At 36.9% G+C, this 20674-nt stretch overlaps 1 long non-coding RNA gene across 4 annotated transcripts in view; it reads right to left on the bottom strand.

The window, feature by feature from the left end:
• The window catches only part of LOC135304690 (uncharacterized), a 102441-nt gene that overhangs the window by 77388 nt on the left and 4379 nt on the right, over positions 1-20674 (bottom strand). For 2 of the 4 annotated variants that reach the window (XR_010365966.1, XR_010365969.1), the window contains exon 2: positions 6756-6937. The exons of 1 other annotated variant lie outside the window; for it this stretch is intronic. This is a non-coding gene — a long non-coding RNA (uncharacterized LOC135304690). The remainder of the gene's footprint in view (positions 1-6755; positions 6938-20674) is intronic. One more of the 4 variants, XR_010365967.1, reaches the window with a different exon arrangement.

Here is a 20674-nt window from a genome sequence, read left to right as displayed (position 1 = left end):
TGCTCAGTGAAAGGTTCCCCTAAAGGGCACTGACAGACTGGTCAGGTACAAGGGTTTCCTTTCCTGGGGCACTGACAGAGCAATCAAACACTAAGGGTCAAGGAAATGTCCTCACACTAAGGGTTGAGGAAGTCTCCTCTTCTCATGACAGCTCCTTCTTCCTAAAAGAAGAATTTAATTATGCACTCTGTTGCATTTCAGGTTGTCCAGTGTGTCAAATATTACATCAAGGTGGTGATCCACATTCTACTGCTGACACAGGGCTATTTTTTCACTATCATATATTGATTGTGAATAAGAATCTATATCTATAGAGTCGTGCATAAATATTAATGGATATGTATATGGATGCACCTACATACAAACATGAATATTATAAATATAATATTTTCTGTCTTTTAAATTAAGCTTTTTTCTGTGATATTTAAAATTTGGAAAAAAAAAGAAATTATGATTTCTATCTATTAAAAGTGAAGTGAACCTTTGAGTTTCCTTTCTTTTGCCTTAAAAATATATTTACAACTTTCAGTCAGCTTTAGTCTTGACCAAAGTGTTTGACAGAGTTTTCAGCTAAATTTGTTCTTGTTATAAAACGCTAGACTCACATCTACAGTGAAGGTAAGTGTCATATATTGTTTATTTGCTGTCTCGTAGATGAGACATTTGAAAATAGAAAATACACAGGCTCAACAAATCAGCCATGTTTTTCCACTATGAACTTTATCTTTGTCAGTGCAAACACAGATAAAAAACATCAGAACTGGAATACAAATATTTCCTTACATTTGAGCTTCTAACTCAATTCTCAGGTTCTCAGTTCAAATAATCACCTTCCAAGTTTTCCTGAGAATCTTTTTGATGTCTTTTGAGATCACCTCTTTGAGTTTGTTATTTACCATTGTTTGTACCTTTTTAGAAACATAAGGTAAATTTCTGACTATTAGCAAATTGTTTTTACTGAATTCACTGTTACATAAAATTTTATATATTTGATGTCTCTTTATTTTAGTATTGTCTGAAAGACAGAAAGCTTTTCCTCTTGCTGAAATTGAAAGCAAAAAACATGGTGTTAGCTGAGCATGGATATTTTAATAAAGCTTTCAAGTCCTCATATATTTGACTATTTAGTTCCCAGAGGCTTTATTTTTACTTTATCTTTAATATGAATGTGCTTCATTATTTTAAATGCTAGCAAATATAGAGGAACTCACACGGAAAAAAAATTATACTCTTGTCCCTATCACAAAATTAGCAAGTATTTTCTGTTGTCCTTATATATTTTCTTATATTCTCCATATGCAATAACTCAATGGGCAAAACATTTGATGCTGCTTTTAATGATGGAGCCAAAAGACCACATTTTTCTTTTTAACTGGTGAAAGATACAGGGCAATCCAACAATCCAACGTTTAATACACAACTCTCCTGATATTGCTGGAATTTGGAATGTGTCTTAAGTGAGCTGTACATTCCTGATTCACTTGGGAAATTAGCCCCAAAACTACCTCACAAGACATGACCTCATCCTTATAATGAGCACCGGACAGTGTGTTTCAGTAATGGGTATAATGGCAAAAAGCCAAGGAGGGTAGGGGAGAATCTTGTCTGTTATTTTTCTCAACCTAGGAATAATGTAAGCTTTGTACAATATACAAAGCATCACTTAGGAGCTGTGCCTCAACTGCTAAAGATGAGCTCTGCTCTCTGCTATAGGCAGACAACTCTCAGTGAAAGCAGTGGGTATGGTTTATGCATGTCTGAATTTAAAATTCCTTCTAGACAGTATTGTTTTGTAGTGGCACTTTTTTTTTTCCAGTAGACCTTCTCTCAAATTCTTTCCCTTTCATCTGATTGAATGAGACAATTATCTTATTCTGTTAGTGTACCAGTATCTTTACTTCAGTTTCTCAATCAAAGCATCTCAATTGTGAGCTCCTTTATTATGTGAGCACTTTAGCGTAAGGGTTGTATTTCACTCTGCATTTAGTGCTCAGGGGTCTATTGTTTTTTAGACCCATGGTATTCTAGATTTTAAGTAACACATGAAAACTTTACAAAGAAAACACATATTGGGTAAGAGTTGTGTACCTGCATGTGATTTATTTGGAAACCTTCACTTCACACTCTGGTAACCAGCATGGAGAAGGCACAGATTTTTCTCATCTATATTTACTGACCATTGATAGAAACAAATGAAGTTAATTGATGTTTTCACAAAGTACTGTGAGGTCTTAATTTTTGTAATGTCTTTCTTACCTAGGGAAGATAGATAATTGCAATATTGTAAAGCAAGAGATACAATTTTTATTGTTGAAATCAATTCACCTCAAAAACAATGGACCTTTAAAACTGAGAGAGACTTTATGATTCATATTTCTGTTTGCAATGACCATTTGACACACTTAGATCTAAGATTCATATAAACATTTTTTTCTCAGTAATGACACATTAAGACTAATTATAACATTTTATAAAAGTAATTGGCAGTGATCTAAATGAGAAAGAAAATTGATTTGACTTTAATAAAATAGAGTTGCTTCTTGGTTTTATAATGTTGTGTAAGTGACATACAGATGTCAATGTTTCACTTACTCCTAAATGTGGACAATATACATTCATACATATGAATATATATATATCCCAAAAAAGCAGCATTTAAAGAAAAAGAGTTTAAATTGTATAGGGTCAGAGAAAAGACAATAAAAAAGGAAAGTACTGAAGTGTTCAAAATAATGTATGATTCAGGGACAGCAAATAAAATAATTTCTTGTAATAACTAGATGTTACAGTTTATAGAGCTGAAAGGCAGCCCCTTCTAAATTAATAGAAAGGAAATAAATATATACACAATTCACCATTAGCTTGAGATAATTATTCCACAACTTGTCTTTTAGGTCAAGGCTCAATAGGATTCAAATCATCCTAATATATTCATGGATAACAAAAATAACTATTCTTACAATAGGAAAGTCACAAAGTCACTGTGTCAAAACTATAAACTGTCATTAGACATGCAGGATGAAGAAAAGCTTCTTCCATGTCAGTCCACAATCACATATCAGTGTTTCTTCCGTACACTAAATTTGTTGTTGTCAGAAGAAAACCACAGATGACTGGACACAAAAGTTTCCCTTTCGGTCTGGACTAAGAATTATTACAGAAGTGGCGCCTCCTGATAAAAATGGTCTTAATTTTACTAAGAGTCATGAAAATACCTATTCCTGTATAAAATCATAGAATCATAAAGAGTTTGGTTTGAAAAAGACCATAAAGATAATTTTAGGATCAATCCCCATGCCATAGGCAGGATCATCTTTCCAAAAACCAGGTTGCTCAGGGGCCTACTCTACCTGGCCTTGAATGCATCCAGGGATGGGACATTCACAGATTTTCTTGCCAACCTGTCACCACCCTCACAGTAAAGGTCTTCTTCCTTGAATCTAATCCAAACCTACTCTTTTCTAGTTCAAAACCATCCCCCCACCTTGTCCTATCATGACACACCTTTGTAAATATCACTCTTCATATTTCATGCAGACTCCTTCCAGGTACTGGAAGGCAATGCTAAGGTCATCCTAAAGCCTTCTCTTTTCCAGGCTGAATGATCACAATTGTCTCAGCCTTCCCTCATGGGAGAGGTGCTTTGTCCCACTAATCATTTTGGTGTTCCTTTGTTAGACTCATTCCAACAAGTCAATGCCCTTCACGTCCTGGGGACCCGGGAGCTGGAGGCAGCACTCCGGGTGGGGTCTCACCAGAGCGGAGAGGCAGAATTATGTCCCTCAAATGGCTGACCATGCTTCTTACGATTCAGACCAGGATATAACTGGCTTTTTGGGCTGCAAGTATGCATTATTGGCTCATGTCCAGCACCTCCAAGTTCCTCTCTCAGGGCTACTCTTGATCATTTCATCCCCCAGCCCAGACTGATACTGAGGGTTGCCCCAAATCAGGTGCAACACCTTCTCTTGGTCTTATTAGACCCCATGAGATTCCCCTGAGCCCATTTGCCTTGTCATAGTGTCTCTAGACAGCATCCTACCCTTCAAGTGTGACAACCACTCTCTTCAGCTTGATGATATCTGCAATTTGCTGAGGGTGCACTCGATCCCTTCTTCTATGTCATTAATTAAGATAATAAATAACACTGATCCCAGTACAAACTCCTGAGGGACACCACTCATCATTGGTGTCTCCATCAGGATTCTTAGCTGTTGACCACTATGGATGTGACCATACAACTAAATCCTTATCCACTTAAAATGAGTACTTCATGTCTAAAGTGCCCAAAATGCATCTCAGTCCTTCTACACATATTTTGCTTTTGCCGAATGCTGTGGTTTAGGAGTGGCACTGCCCAGTTTAGTGTCCTACCGCCCAAGACTATCCTAAATCATATGCTCCCTCCCTCCCTCCCTCCCTCCCTCCCTCCCTCCCTCCCTCCCTCCCTCCCTCCCTCCCTCCCTCCCTCCCCTTCCCCTTCTCACTTTGGGGATGGAATTGAAAATTGGAAGCCCAAAAGGTTATAAGCATGGGTTGAGATAAGAAACAATTTACTGGAAAGAGGAGTGAGTTTAAAAAATTAACGATAACAACATTAATAACAAAAGTATATAAAAAAAGGATAAATACAAAAGTGCTCACTGCAGCAATGCACAATTTCTCCCTACACCACCACGCCCTTCTTCTGTAATGATGACCTGAGGTGGTATGAATAACAATCTAAACATTGCCACAGTGGTTCCAGCCCCTCCTGCTCACAGCTACTGAGAAAATTTTACTCTGTCCTGGCCAAATTCAGGCCAGTGGTCATTCAATATAAGAACATTCCATGATAAGCCTCCTCTTTTCCTTGGAATTGCATTTTATTCATATTAAATGGGAACTTCTAAGGTTAAAATATGCCAGAGAAAGAATGCAAACAAAATCTTTACAGTTCAGAAAGGGTGGACAGACTTCATGTACCTGCCTCAACATCAAATTTTACTTCTTTTGTTTTCCCTTCTCATTTTGCTAGTCCATGTGAGCTCAGGTCATGCCAGGCTGAAACTTCCAAAATACTGAGCCAATTAAGGTAATTCTGATGGTGTGTACTCATGGCAACTGTTGGTATAAGATACTGTGAAACTTGTGTAAGTCAGCATGCCAAAAAGTAATTGGTGGCAGTATTCCAGAAAGAATTAAATTCACTGAATAGCTGTTAATAAGGTTTTTACTCAGGGGTATTTCTCTCTCATGCTCTGTGTTAGTAACCCTAACAACAGAACTCTCCCTCATGAATTAGTGAAATAGACTAGATAAAACAATGTAAATGGAACATATAAAAAATTCTATTAAATGATACGAAGCTTAAAGACTTTCCCTAATCCCCTCATCAATTATAATAGAGCATTTCACATACACAGAGGATGCAGAGGTTTTGATGAATCATATAAGAAATACATATGTGTACATTTGCACATGTATGTACATGCATGCCTGAAAGAAGGAAGGTGTTTTTGTCTCCTGTATCACAGTCATAGAAATAATCCACATAATGAAGAAGAAATCATGTACAAAATAGCAGTAAAGAATTACCAAAGACCCTGTTCTTCAACTGCAACATGGGCAAAAGATCTCTTATTATAAACATATTATAGGGAGTGGCATGTAGTTCATGTGAAGAGTATGGATTTTAGGAATTTTGGAAGTCCCCTGTAGTTCAGAAGTCTCCTTTTCGCCCTGAAGGCTGCTTATTAGCATTTGCAGCTATCCCCCACATCCTCATCTCAACACCATAACCATCTAACAGTGCTAAACTTTCTTTGCTTCAATCAAGCAGAAACTTGATTGAAATTCCATATTTAAATAACCTCATTTGTGAAAGTGTTGTACTCTCCTGACTCCATTACTCATGAAGCACCGACAGGCAGACTAAACTACTGCATATAGTAAGATCAATAATACTATAGATTGGGTTCATGTTGCTCTGAAAAAAACTATTATACTTACCATGGGTCCTCTGTAAACACATTTTTCTGTAAAGCTTGAGTCAGTTCTCAGTGAAGCTGTGCCAAAAGATATCTGGGAGGAACATGTCAGCAAGTACTTAGAAGTAATCCTCACATCTTTCCTCCAGTAATTCATTTTGCAGTACCCTCTCCTGTCAAACTGGAGATGAAAAAATTGCCCCCTCTGTGCTGATGAGATTGATTTCTTTTACAGGCAGTGTTGTAACTAGTTTACGTAAAATGAAATGTGTGTCACAAAAAATAAACCACACAATGTCACTGAATAAAGGAGCAAAGTGTTTCTTTATACTCACGGAAAGACTTATTTTTGAGTAGGACAGAAATATCAAAAGAATGTTTTCTGATGTGTTGTTTAACACATTCTTGTCTGTCTGACAATGCAAATAGCATGTTTTGTTATAGCTAAATGGTTTAAACTACTAAGGCTTACTCTTAGCTGTTCTAAACATATCACAAGATATAGGCTATGCCATGAGTAATTTTCATATAGCTATTCATATTTTTTCTTTTTGAAGGTGCTTTGCATTGCAAGAAGAGCTACATAGACCAGGAAATCTTTTCTAAAAGTTGAGAGAAATGGAGAAAACTGAACAAAAAGTACCAACACATTTACATGTGTATTATGCTGGTGTTAGTAAGGTTTCTATGTCTGTGTATGTTTATGATGTGATATCTCTACTTACATCCATCATCACTTAAATAATTTCCTCTATAAATCTACAACACAAATACTAGAAAACTTACCTAGCATGAATCATGGAGAAACATGTCAACCTTTTCATTTTAATGGATCTTTCTGTTTAAAACAGTAGTCACTTCAGAATTTCAAGGAAGCCAGAGAGGATTTCTGGTGTTCAGTGACTAAGGATGTCAGTAGGTCCACTCCACATAGAGAACTTAGGACACAAGAGAGAGATATTTTTGAACTGTTGAGAGAAATGGAGAAAACTGAACAAAAAGTGTTATCAAATTTACATGTGCATCCCTCTGTTTATGAAAGTACTATTTTACTCTTAGTACTGTATAAAATCAAGATGGCAGGGAAAGATAATTGTGTGCTAAATTATGCTTTGTTTGTAGCATTGGTTTTCTTCTGATTTTCATTTAAGTGAACTTTTCCTTATGTCTTTCTGGAAAAAAACATCAGGAAGAAGACTGATGTTACAGATTTACTTGAATTCACTTGAGCATCCTACTTATCTATAGAATGAGACTTCAGCTTGTCTCTTCAACTTGCACTATGAAGCTGTTCCACTGTGTATGACCATGTAGTGTAGTGGGTCCTATTATTTAGTGGTTAGGAATAGGATGTAAGTGAAAGTCTATTTTTACAGGACTTTCTGTTTTATCTAGGTTAGAGAAATATTTGATTAATAGTAACAGCATGGACTTGAATATGTATCTCACAAATTACATTCTTAATGACAATTCTAATTGCTCAAGCTTGTCTTTACTGCATTTTGACTAAAATTTCTGCCTGAATATGCTCAAAAGGAAGGCAAAGAAAAAATAAAATACTTTCAACATTTCAAACAAAACTGGGAAAATATATAATTTCTGGGAAAATATATAATTCCAATATGACTTTTTTAATAGAAGACATTATTTTCAAGTTGTTTTGGCAAGGTCACTGTCACATTCATCTTGGGTTAGTGGTCTTTAAAAAATTTTGGTGAAGTGCTAGAAGTATGCTACATATTCTAATAGCAAATAAAGGCATGAAAAATGTGCGGAAAATTCCTCCATGTATTTGGGTGTCCTAATTTCTGAGAAACTGGCAACTGAGTTCAAATAATTTTCAATAAAAAGGGAAACCTTTTCATTGAATAACATCTGGTTCTTGGTTGGTACATCGGTCAGTATATATGTATGCTTTTTACTAGGGTTTTCTCGCAAGCCTGACACCTATGAATAAGAATCAAACAAATTGTTCATATAGAAAATATTAAAGAAACGTTTAAGCCTTGAAGAAATTCAGTGATCTTTTTTATAGCCTAATGTATAGCAAGTGGAGTGTGACACTGAGGGTTGACCTCGGTTTCTGGTTCTGTCTGTGGTTTCCTTGGAGACTTTCTGCAGGTCACTTCCTCACCCTTTGTGAATCATAAAAAGGTTGGGGCTCAAAGGGACCTTAATGATCATCTCTTCCGGCATGTCTCAAGTGAAAGAACAAGATCAGATTGGATATTAGGACAAAAAAAAATCACTGACAGTGTGGTTAGAATAAGTTGCCCAGGGCGGTGGTGGAGTTGCTATCTCTGGAAGTCCAAGTGACATCCGGATGTAACACTTAAGGATATGGTTTTTACTACATGACCTAGAAGATCTCTCCCAACCTTGATTATTCTGTGATCTATTTCCAAAATCCTCTGTCACAGAATGGGCACCTTCCAATAGAACAGGTTGCTCAAAGCCAGAGCTAATCTTGCCTCAAACACTTCCAGGGATAGGACATCCACAACTTCTAGGTGCTGCCTCTACCAGTGCCTCACCATCCTCACAGTAATGAATTACTTCCTAAAATCTCATCTAAACCTGCTGTCATTTGGTTTAAAAATATTTTGCTTTGTCTTGTCACTGCATGCCCCTGTTAAAAGTCACCCTCTGCCTTTCTTGTAGTCTCCTTTCAGGTCCTGCAACACTGCTGTAAGTCCTATGCTGTACAGCCTCAGCTCTCTCAGCCCATCTTCATAGGAGAGAAGGTTCAATCCTCCTCTGGTCATCTTGGTGGACTCTTCTGGGCTAACACAGGTCAGTGCTGGGGGCCCTAGAGCTGTGTGTAGCACTCCAGATGAGGTCTCATGAGGGCAGAGTAGAAAGGCAGAATCACCCCCCTGGATCTGCTGGCCATGCCTCCTTTGAAGCAGCCAGGACACAGTTGGCTGTCTGGTCTCCAAGTGCACGTTGCCAGGGCATATTCAGCTTCTTATCAACCAACAGCCCAAGTCCTTCTCCTCAGGGCTGCTCCACACCCAGCCCCCTCCCCCAGTATGTATCTGTGCTTGGGATTGTCTTGGCCCAGGCTCAGGATCTTGTACTTCGCCTTGTTGAACTTCATATTCACATTGTCATGAATGGTACTAATTTGATGCATTTAATTCTTCATTTCCTTGGCTTTTATTAGTTGTGTGTGAAAAACAAAAATTTCTGAAGTTCTGAAACAATCCTTGAGCTTTTCTGTCTCATTTTTTCATTTTGTGTAAAACTTGTTGGATAGTTCACCTTCTGGCATAGCACCTCCTGAAGCCCTCCATTTTGGCAGACATATTTCTGGTGAATAAATAATAGTCTGAAATACATCACTCAGGTCTATTCTGATTTGCTTCTCTGTAAGAATCCAAAATTCAGTAAGAAAAGAAGAAGTTGTTCTGGGGAATCATCTAACACAAATTGGGAACTACTGTAAGTCATCAGGAAAACTCTTTTAGTCAGATCTCAAAAAAAAAAAAAATCTAGAAAGAAACACTCTGAGTATTGGCAGAAGATCCAATGCTAACTGAATATTAATATTTGATTCTTTATATTGTAAAGAATTGAACAGAGTCCTGAAGAAAGACTGCTTGATGACTGAAGTGATTGATATTGGCTAACCCAAGGTGCATTTACAAACTATTTTGCTTTACAAATTCTTTATATACTGTCTTTTCTTATTTGAAATGTAGACATTCTCTGTTTAGTAACCTCATTTAACTTTATCACCATTTGAGAAACAATGCAATTGATCTGAAGACAACCCAACATTCTCCTCTAATTGTTTTAAGAGATGCTGATAACACTTAAGATTTCACCTCATTCTTTTTCGTTCCATTTGTAAAATTTTCTTCTGTATTATGCATTTTACTCAGTTAGTCTGAGTCTGTCTTTCTTTACCCAATCTAAAAAATATGTTTTTAATTTAATTAATGGAAACTAAGACCAAAATGTGATCTCTATAGTAACGATACGTATCTTCCATTTTAAGAAAAAACATTTTTAAAATAATGGCTCACACTTGCTACAAATTTCCTTTTAGACAAGTTTCATGCATCACCCACAATAACTTAAACTCCATATTTTTAATCCTAATTTCAGGTAAAATGCAAACATTTCCCATTCTAAAGCTTACAGATTACTATTAAAAGAAACAAGAACTCCTGCCAACTTTTGGCCACTCTAAGAAAGAAAGTCATTATGGACTAAACTGAGCTGCTTTTTACTGCAAAATTTTCCATTTATACTGGCCGTTCCCTACAAGTAAGTGCTCATAAACTGTGTCTGTGATGAGCAGTATGGTTTTCAGCCAGAAGATGACAATTTGTATCAAATTTTGAGGACCAGCAGATGGTGCTATTGCAGATGGCTACCTTGTTTGGTCTTGTTTAGTTGGGGTTTTTTTCTTGACAAAAACTAGCCATAAACTCTTAAAACCTGCACTTATTGTCAGTCAAGGCCTGGTGCTCTTAAAAAACTGTGGATGTTCTTTCTATATAAGGCTGTATATCCAGTGGTGTTGTTTTCCTAAAGATATGTTATGGATTTTATTCATATAAGCAACCTGATATTATGTGGTGCAAGGAAATTGCGGTATTTGCCTTGCTGGACTGGAGGGATCAAGGAAAAATCAGTATTGTGCTCCTTCAAAGACCCAGTAGTCTGGTTCTGTAAGGTCTAAATAAAACAGCTTGAAATTACTGTAATTGGAAATGTTTCATTAGACTTTCTTAGGTATGGAAATGTAAAAGGACTGTGCTTCCAAGTACATAGCATAAGTTTTCTCTAGAGGAGCAAAACACAAGTGAAACATCTCAAGACAGGGATATCATTAAAGCAATGACAGTCTTTTGAAAAATGCTGTAATTTATCAAAGGCACAAAGCTTTTTGTATTGGAGCAGAAATTGGTCATCAGCTCCAGTAAAAAATAAGGAAGAAAAGGAAGAGAAAGTGGACAAAGACTTAAATTTAAAAACATAATAAAAGTTACAATAAAAAGATGTAGTGACTTTTATTGACTAACACCAAGGAAAATATAAGCCTTCGCCTTTGAATTTTATTTTTTGAACCATTAAACAGAGATCTGTAACTGTCTCTGTGACCAGGCTGTTGACAGCCAGATACAGAACCTGTGGCAGCACAAGATGTTCAGTGAAAGAATGCAAAGATTAACTGCCTTTTTCTCAAGAGTGTTACATGAGTATTTTATTTTCTGCAACATAAAAGACAAAATTAAAAAGAAAAGAAAAGAAAAGAAAAGAAAAGAAAAGAAAAGAAAAGAAAAGAAAAGAAAAGAAAAGAAAAGAAAAGAAAAGAAAAGAAAACTGTATGTAATCCTGTTCAATCTCTCAGAATCTCTAGTCCCTGGCACCCCACTCAGTTTTCTGTCTGTCTGTGCATTTCCTTTTTTTTTTTTTTTTTGTTAGAGAACAACGTATAAACCAGAACTAACCATCTATGAAAATGATAGGCAAAGAAAATAATGGAAAGCAATAAATTTATTTTCAATATCCAAAAAAAATTTTTACCCAAATCAAAAAATTTGGTAAATAAGATAAAGTACTAATAATTTTAGTTGAGGAGAATATTTGGAAATTTATATGCAAAAAATTAAGGTTATTTTTCCAATGGCTTAAAAAATAAAGTTAAATGCAGCTTGGTTTATCCCAACCTTTAGTCTCTCTTCTTAGACAACCAGAGAAAGATCTTTAAACAAACAAATCACATTGCTCTTAAAATCAGATTAACTTCCCAATTCACTTTACACAGCTCACTGAACAAATGCTAAATAATGACAGATTTTGGGCCAAGCAGATCTGGCTTAGGTCTGAGCTTTTCAATCCAGTGGAAAGCTGCTTGATATCCAGTCCCCTGTATTTCATAATTCTGATACAGGTATATTTGTCTGTGTGAATTCTGTGAAAATAGAAAAGTTCTGTCATTTCATGACTGCAGACAGACGTTTCCCTACCTCAGATTTCTGCCTCTCCTCATTGCTACTTCAGCACTTACCACAGACATTCAGAGCAGCCTTGGTTTCAGGCATACAACAAGAAATGAGTGATGCAGCTGGCAACACACCCCTGGTTTTTCGAGCTTTGATTGTACTCTGGGGAGTATGAAACACAGGCTCTTCACAACCTTTTTGCTAGACAGTTGATTGTGCCAGAGGAGGATGGAGGAATCAAAGGACAGTATGAATGGCCGCACAATTAGAGAATAAAAGAGGTCTGCATAAATGTTTTTGTTTTACATTTTGGTTTGGATTGGTTTGGTTAGGGAAATTTTTTGTTGTTCTGAGATCAATAATCTTCCTAGAAAATAAACAATGGGAAAGGAAGGCAGCACAGTTAGGGATTAAGCACATCAAAATGGCACCGTGTGGTACTAAGGAACAAGGGTCCTTCAGTGTAATGCAGGAAGAAAGCTGTGTCACTATTCACTTTCAAAGGATGTTGTCCAGTCATATGTTGTCCTGTCTCTTAATGACAGCTATTGTAAATCTCAGAAGTAATTTAAAAAAAAATTTAATTGTTAAAGTCATCCAGGGTGTTCCAGAGTTGAAAAGTGAGTGATATCTAACACAGATCTGCAGTATGTCATGATCACATTATAGGGACTAGAAATAGGGACAAAGTTAAAAATTAGACTCTGCTTTTCTGGACCCTGCTGAACCTCCTTGAACTGAGAACAAGTCCAGGGAGAAGTGCCTTGCATCTTGTAACACAATGCTGTAGATCAGATATAAATACATTGTTGGAAGGGATATTCAGACCATTCTCTCAACTTCAAAAAACCTGTTACTTTTGCAGGTGCCCCAAAGAATTACACATAGGTAGTGTCTACTGTCCTGGCCTTTATCTACATCAACAAGTTTTGCCACTTTACACTTCCTACTTAATCACTACATGGTGCAAATCTGACTATTATGTTCATATTCTGGCTTGCTTCCAACAAAAAAAGCATTTTCTGAATCCTGAGGTTTTGGGAGGTTTTATGTCCAGAGTCCCTAACAGCTCTTCTCAGTATATCTGTAGTGTGGCACCTATGAAGAAAGAGCTTTCTTTGGGAAAGACCTTGTAGTAGCTTAGATCTCAGGAAGGCCAATACACCTGGCTTTTCTGTGTGTTTCAGGGTCTTTAGAGGAGTGCCTTGTCAGGGTGATGGTAGCTGGACACAGACAGAGTGATCATTAATAAGAGCATTTATTAGAGTCAGCTGTCAAGATGTTGGACTATGATAAAGTTTAAAAAATCACTAAGTCGGGTGCTATGGGGAAAAATATATTTTTTTGTGCCTGAATGATAAATATTAGTCTTATATGCAGTATTGTTGACAGTTCTCTGATAGAAAAGCCTGGATAATATTTTAACACATAATAGTACACATTGCATGCATTTTGTATCCTTAACATTTTCATTGCATGCAAAAAAAAAGGCATTAAACTCAATCATTCCATGAAAAACAAATACAGAATTATGCCACACCTGTTAGTCAAATGACAAAAATATTTTAAAAATGTTTCATTAACTTGCTAAAAGACATTAGAAAAGCAACAAAGGGATTTATCATGGTGCTAAAATAAGTATGTTGATACATTAAAAATTCTTAAAAACATTGAACAATATTTTCCTGGAATTAAAAAAAAAAAAAACCAAACATACCCAAAAAAACAAAACAAGACAAAACAAACAAAAAAAAAAAAAAAAAAAAAAAAAAAAACCCAAACAAACAAAAAAGAAAAACCCACCAAACCGGTGTGAGGAGAGCGTAAGCTGTTTATCATAGAATCACAGAATAGTTTGGGTTGGAGGTGACGTTTCAAAGGTACTTGAGGACCGGTTAGTCCAACTGCCCTGCAATGATCAGCGACATCTGCATCTAGATCAGGTTTCTCAGAGTCCAACCTGACTTTGAATCTTTCCCGGGACAGGGAATGTACCTTCTCCCTGTGCTTTACCCCTATGCTTATGGAAGCTCTAGCCCTCAAGGATTTGCCATACTTCATTTTGTTCTCCATATGTCAAGAATGAGTTGTTAAAGACATGGGTTGCATGGTTTGTGCTGTTTACTGTCCTAGAACACCTGCACAGCAGCACAAAGAGTGAGTACTGCCAGTGGTGCAGTGAAGGTCATAGGATGTTGAGCCAATTTATGCAATTATATGCGTAAGATTAATGATGTTCTGGGGCACTGTCCCCTCTGCTTCTTTCAAGCTCTGCTCCTTCTTCCACAGGTCTTCTGTTTCCTCTCCAGTGCTGAATCCTCTCTGGTCCTCATCGCTCACTCAGTTTTCATTTGCACTTCCTGATCTGAGTCAGTCTTTGAATGCTGTGAAGGGTTTCTGACAAAGACACTGATCAAGAAAGGTAACATGACTGTTCAAGGGGACAAAAATAATGATGAAATCCATCTACATTTCTATTTCCCCTCCATACTTTGTCCCCTATAAAGATTCTCTTACTGATATGTAGAGGAACAAAGTATTTTTCTTCCTTTTACTTTTTAAGTGCAGAGATTTTCTCCTGTGTGACGATCTTAGTTCCCAGCCACAGGGAATGGTGTTTAAGAGGAGTTTAAAGCTATAGGGAACAATTTAATGAACTTATTACATATAATGTGGTTAAGGCTACAATTTTTATTCCTGAGAGTGTTAAGAATTTTTATTGTCCCTCTACTACCTAATTGCACACAGAAAGGATCTCCATGGATTTCACTATATGTTGGCACTGAAAAGTATCTTAGGAAAAAGATCTACATGCATTTTTATTTTGAAAACTGACAGCATTACTAAAGTGTCCAGGATGTTTGTCTATAGACCAACAGACACCCTAACATAAGATTTGGGTGTATTTCTGCTGCTTAACAACACACTCCAGAAAAGCAACCCTCTTTTCCTGCCCTTGCCTCCATGCCAACTATGTTACTTTCAACTCTTTCTCAGCATGTTCATGAATGGTCTATCTGGGACCAATGCATATTTTAATATATTTATTTTTAGAAGAAACACAGGGTTGGTCATAAAAACACAGATATTCAATTAGGCAAATGTTGATTTGCTCTTGTGTTTTTGTTCATAGTGGCGAGAGGCACAGCTTTGCTGGCAGGGACAGCTGGCTTATTACTCTTTGCAGTATCAACATTTAACAGTGACTCCAAAGTTTTATGGAGCTGTATGCAAAACATACCTCTAAATTTTATATAAAATAATGTAAGAATTATGGGTAGTAATTTGTGGAAATAAAAGGTGTATAAAATATATACGTGTAAAATAAACGGCTGGTACACAGGGAGGGGGGAGAGATTCTCCCCCAGGATGGTGAAACCTCAGCAGACTGGCAGAGAGGCATCACAACATTTACATGGGAAGGAAACCTCGGCCGTACAGGAGATGGGCATTCACAGAAACATGCACTCAGTGACGCCCAAGAAGCGATGACGGCCCTAACAAGATACCTATCTGAAATGACCAGGGCCATCAACACCTTCCACCTGAATGCCAGATTTCGGGAATTGGGGAAGTGTATTATTCTATTCCCGGACGAAGGCTTTGTGCAGCCCGAGCCAGAGAAAGAAACCAACTTGAATATGAAGAACTCAGAAAGAAACAAAGGGACTCTGCCGTGGGCAAAATAAACTGTATAAGAACCCGCTGCCTCGGAGCACCCAGCATGGACGGGGAAGAATTGGTACTAGCGAGGCCAATCTCACGTCCACCCAGCTCACCTCCCGGGGGTGGTATGCTGTCCGATTGATTGGTGGCTGTCGGGACTGTATTACAGTCACGAAATAAATTCTATTTTAATTTTTTAATTAAAATTGGCTATTTTTCATTTATAACAAATAATAAAGAGTAAATAGAAACAATATAAATAGGAGAGATTGGTTAAAGTAAATTATTCTTTTAAGAGTCCTCAGAGTCCATCTGTCCTTGAAAAACAATTAAATATTGGTCTCAGACTGAACACAACCTCTCTGACAAGAAATTCTGGCATCATCCACCATCCATCATCAAATCCAGTCTTTCCTATGATCACTTTTTTGCAGTTTCTTTCAATTTTGTACACAATGGCTGGACCACTTCAGTTTTTTCTCCCTTTCACTCTTTCTTTATATGTTGCTCTTCCTTGTTCAAATAATGGCATACAGATCAGAAGTTCAGGTAACTCTGAAGTTCTGTGTCATGCAAGTCTCTTTTGAAAGGTTAAGTCCTCAAAGCAGTTCCATATTTACTTTTCTCAGCCCTCACCTTATGGAAGGTTTGGCCTATTTCTTTACCTTTGCTATTTATAAATAATTTGCTTCTCAGCTTTACCATAATCTTAGTTTATTAATAATTTCTTGCAGTGGCTGCTGTACCTGCATTTACCTTATGATTAATCCTACCACCCAATAAAGTCTTTCTTGGGTTTGGCAGAAGCAGAAGGACAAGTTGGGTTTATTTTTCTTAGACAATGGCATGTGCACATAGGACATGACAATATACAAGCAAACAAGGTATTGTTTCCATCACAGATGGAAAGGGTATAGGAAAACTGAGAATGAAACTCCAGATTACTGTGACCTTTAGGCAGTCTGGGCAGAAGTGAACCCTGAGTAGTTACAGAACCGCAATTTTTGGGTGGCTGTTAGAGCAGCAGAAACCAACACAGACAGCATTGCAACAATGCTTGATTTGTCCTTGTTGCATGTCATCCTTGTGCATGACAGAGGCAATTTATTTTGTAACTGAAAGACTTGGTTGCACCTACCTGGGTTGCATTATGTGAAGCCACATTCAAGGCTACAACAACAAAAGTCAAGTTCTGACAAAAATCTTCAGGCATAAAGGAGGGATACAACAGACATAGTCACAATACCTGTAATATGTGCCCTTGAAACTGTGATTCATGACATGACAAAGAGCAGCCTCCCATACTGGGGGAGGTCTCACTCCCCCTGAAGTAATTCTCAAAAATTGCATTGAAGATGAATTGGACCCTACAGGTAAGAGGCCTTTGTAAGTAAGTGTTAAAAATCAGAGGCGTCCCTTCAGCAGTCTCCCACTGTGTGCAGTTGTTTCTTTTCTTTTCTTAATGGTCCAGAACTACTCCTGAATAGCGTTCACTGAAAAGCACCAGGAGGGATTAAAAAAAAAGAAAAAAAAAAAAGTGAAACTACAGCAATTCTCCAAACCTTGTTTATTGAATGTCAAGCTGAGAGCAGTTATTGACCCAGGGGGATTACAGTTTATTCAGGGTGCCAAGTAATTATAGAAGTGACATTAGATCATCATTTACACTCACAGTATAGTCATGAATGACAATGTCAGCTAAAACAAGGACAAATGAGAAAGAGCCCACAGCTGACAATATTCCCGAGCAGCATTGCACAAGGTGTAAGTAAATGAGGGTTGTCTGGTCTAGTAGCTGCTCGTTTCCATTGGAAATTACCACCTGCTGTTCTCAGTGGCAGTTAACACTAATATGAGAATCCCTGAGCCAAAGTAATAAACTAACAGCAAATGTTGTTTTCTGTTTTCTGTCTTTTCACTTAGATAGCAGATAGAGGAAATTATAGAAGAGACCTCTTAAGAAAAAAGCTTTGGTACTCAGTAAATATACACTTTTATCGGGAAATTCTGTAATAGAGTTTTGCAAAACTTGCAGTACTTGCCTAAATTCATATGAGTTATTCATTTACAAGTCAGGTAGCAGTCGCCTTTGCATGTTTTCCACCCAGTGCTTTCCAGATTAAATTCCAAAATATGCAGACTCATCTGCTAGAAATATGAGAGCTCCTCAAATCAGAAATACTCTGCTGGTCTCTGACATCAGTATAATCTCATTGCCTTATACAGATCTGCAAGCAAAACTGAATATCCAACCCAGAAATATTCAGTAAAAAAAATCTTTCTAAAATTGTTAATGTCAGGATAACCAATGGGGCTTTTGACATAGCATACCAGCTTTGCAACCAGGAAAGCTGAATGAAAGTCTTGGAGGTCATTAGGATGTAGTCTTCCACTTGGTATTTTACAGAAATATTGCTAAGAACCCAACCCTAGCAGCTGACAGACCAGCGAACATAGGAGAGAGGACTATAGGAACATGCACAGTAACCCTTTCACTGCAGCTTGGAAAGAGAAAACCCTATTTAGCAAGACAGCCAGTTTTTCAAGAAAGAGAAAATAAAAAAAGCACTCTTCTTGTTTTAAGATCAAAGGATATCAAGAAAATTTTTACACTGGGTTAATTTTTGAGCTCCCTTTTTTTCCCTTTATCCAATCTAAAAAGAAAATCAAGCACTGCCACTTAGGAAAGGGTACCCTTAACTAAAAAAGCACAAATTTCACTTCCTTGCTCCTTTAAATTATCATTATGTCAAACCTTCTAAATTAATGGCCTTTTTTTTTTGATAATTCCTATGTGAAACAGAAAAGAGTTTTGTTCTATATTTTTTTCTATGGAGGTCTCCTTTTGTCTCATGTAGGTTGTGTAAGATGGGTCCCAAAGGCAAAAGGAAATTAAAAAAAAAAAAGGAATAAATTTTGGAAAACATATAAGGAAGAAGTAAACTGGTCAGTAACTACCTTATTAGATGTATATTTATTATGTTCATTCTAATTTCTTCAGGCACAGAAGCCTACCTGAAATTTTCAAGCTGCAAATCTCTCACTTACAACCTCATTTATATGTGTATTCTGTGAACATACAAGCCTCTGTGCACAATCATACTCACATAATCGCTAAACTTTTATACATGACATGTTTTACTTGGTATATTCTTCTTAAGTTACTCCTGTTCCCAAAGAAAAATTATTGTTGACTATATAGACACTTATTGGGCCACACCTGGAATACTGTGTCCAGTTTTGATGTCTCCGGTTCAAAAGAGGGAGGTTGGAATGAGTCTAGCACAAGACCAGTAAGGAGCTGAGATAATTAAAAACTTGGTATACCAAGAAATGTTGGAGAATTTCAAGTTTGTAATAAAAAGACTCAGGTGGACCCCAGTTTTCCAGTATCTGGAAGGAGTTAAAGAGAAGATGGAGATCTTCTCTTCATGAGGATGCATGACAACAGGAGAAGAGAATATGAGCACAAACTCCTTCAGGGTAAATTCAGTTTGTATACAAGTTCTTCACAAAGACAAAAACTGAGATTTGGGATAGTTGCCCAAAAGAATCTCTCTGTTGTAAATATTCAGTGCTTAATTTGAAAATCCTAATCTGAATAAGGCCTTACTTTCACAAGAAGGTTCTGGCAGATGACCTCCAGAGATTCCTTTGAACCTGGATTTTTCCATAAATTGCTATTCCACAGGTTGTCTTATTACAAATGGATAAGAAAATGTTTAAAATGTAGTTTTAAGCTAGCTGAATTTACAATCCAAAGGCTACAGTATCTTGGCTTCCTTCTGCATGTGTCCTTGATCTGAAACAGGAGCCAAGTGGTCATTGTAGAATTATAAACAGAAATGCAGCTAGCTGCAAGGAATTTTTTCCAGAAGCTAAGGAAAGGGACACAGCACTGGAAACACTAATGAAAACTGGCATGTGAATAATCAAGTATCTGCTCCACAGTGATGGAAGAAAAGAAACTATAGTGTAGTTTCCTGGTGTTTTCATGCAGACAGCGTTTCCCTAAATCTCTTTATACCCTCAAGCAAAAGAGAAGAAATTAGAAGATATGCTTTTGCATTTAAAAAGAAAGGAAGGAGGAGGGAAGTGGCAGAGCAAAGGATAAGGAACAAGGATTATATTGTGTGGTAGGAGCTGAAACCCTTCTTCTGTTTTCAAGCAGATGATCACACACCTGCCTGTCTTAAACATAGATACGTTTGGGGTGGCAATAACTATCAATGTCCAAACCAGCATCAAGAACATGAGGTCCTTGTCTGGTCAGTATGTATGAATAACTCTACACCTAGGAACACTGCATTTAGTTTATTGCACGTATTTCAACACAAACAAGTGTTTTCTCTTGTTGATGATATGCTTTGCATTAACAAAATGTTTAAGACTAAAAAATATTGCAAGAATATAATATGTGAATTATTCCCAAGTGAAGTGTTTTGTTCAAAAGGCAGCAGGATTTGTCTTCTATTGAATCTAACGCTGTTTCTATGGTTCTAAATGTTGCCCATCACAATTAATAAAAAGACAGAAAACTTCCTATAATGAGACAATTTGGGATCTTAACAATTGGTTACCATTAAAGCCAGGGCTCAATCCATCTTTAAAGCTCATCTCATTTGTGGATCTGATCTCAGGGAATAATCACTGCTTGATATAAAATTTACCATGACACTCTAACAACAAATAAAGTGTTGTAGTGGACATTGAAATGCCTGTTTCCTACAATTCAAGTATTCAAGTAATTTGTAATCTAAGACTTAGATTACAAAAGTCATATTGTCCTAACACTTTGCCTAAATCCTATATTTTTCCTGCAATGTAATTGTGAAGTTAGGTTAGAAAGAAAGACATTATCATTACAGCATAATTCTGAGACATAATAGTTCATCTGCTTCACACAATGCAACAGTGAGAGTGATGTGTGTGCAAAACTGTTGGAAAAATACAGTTTATTTTAATGGATATAGGATTTTACATCACCCTTGGCTGCAGGAATTAAAACACAAAAAGAACATTTCCTTGTGTAGGAATTACAGTGTTAGTTAAACAATAACCCCTCAATGAAAAAAAAAA

Source organism: Passer domesticus, chromosome 1, assembly GCF_036417665.1.
Source record: "Passer domesticus isolate bPasDom1 chromosome 1, bPasDom1.hap1, whole genome shotgun sequence".
In the NCBI taxonomy this organism is placed as follows: domain Eukaryota; kingdom Metazoa; phylum Chordata; class Aves; order Passeriformes; family Passeridae; genus Passer; species Passer domesticus.
Note: the sequence above shows the minus strand (reverse complement) of the source record. Positions and strands in the feature narration are given on the sequence as shown.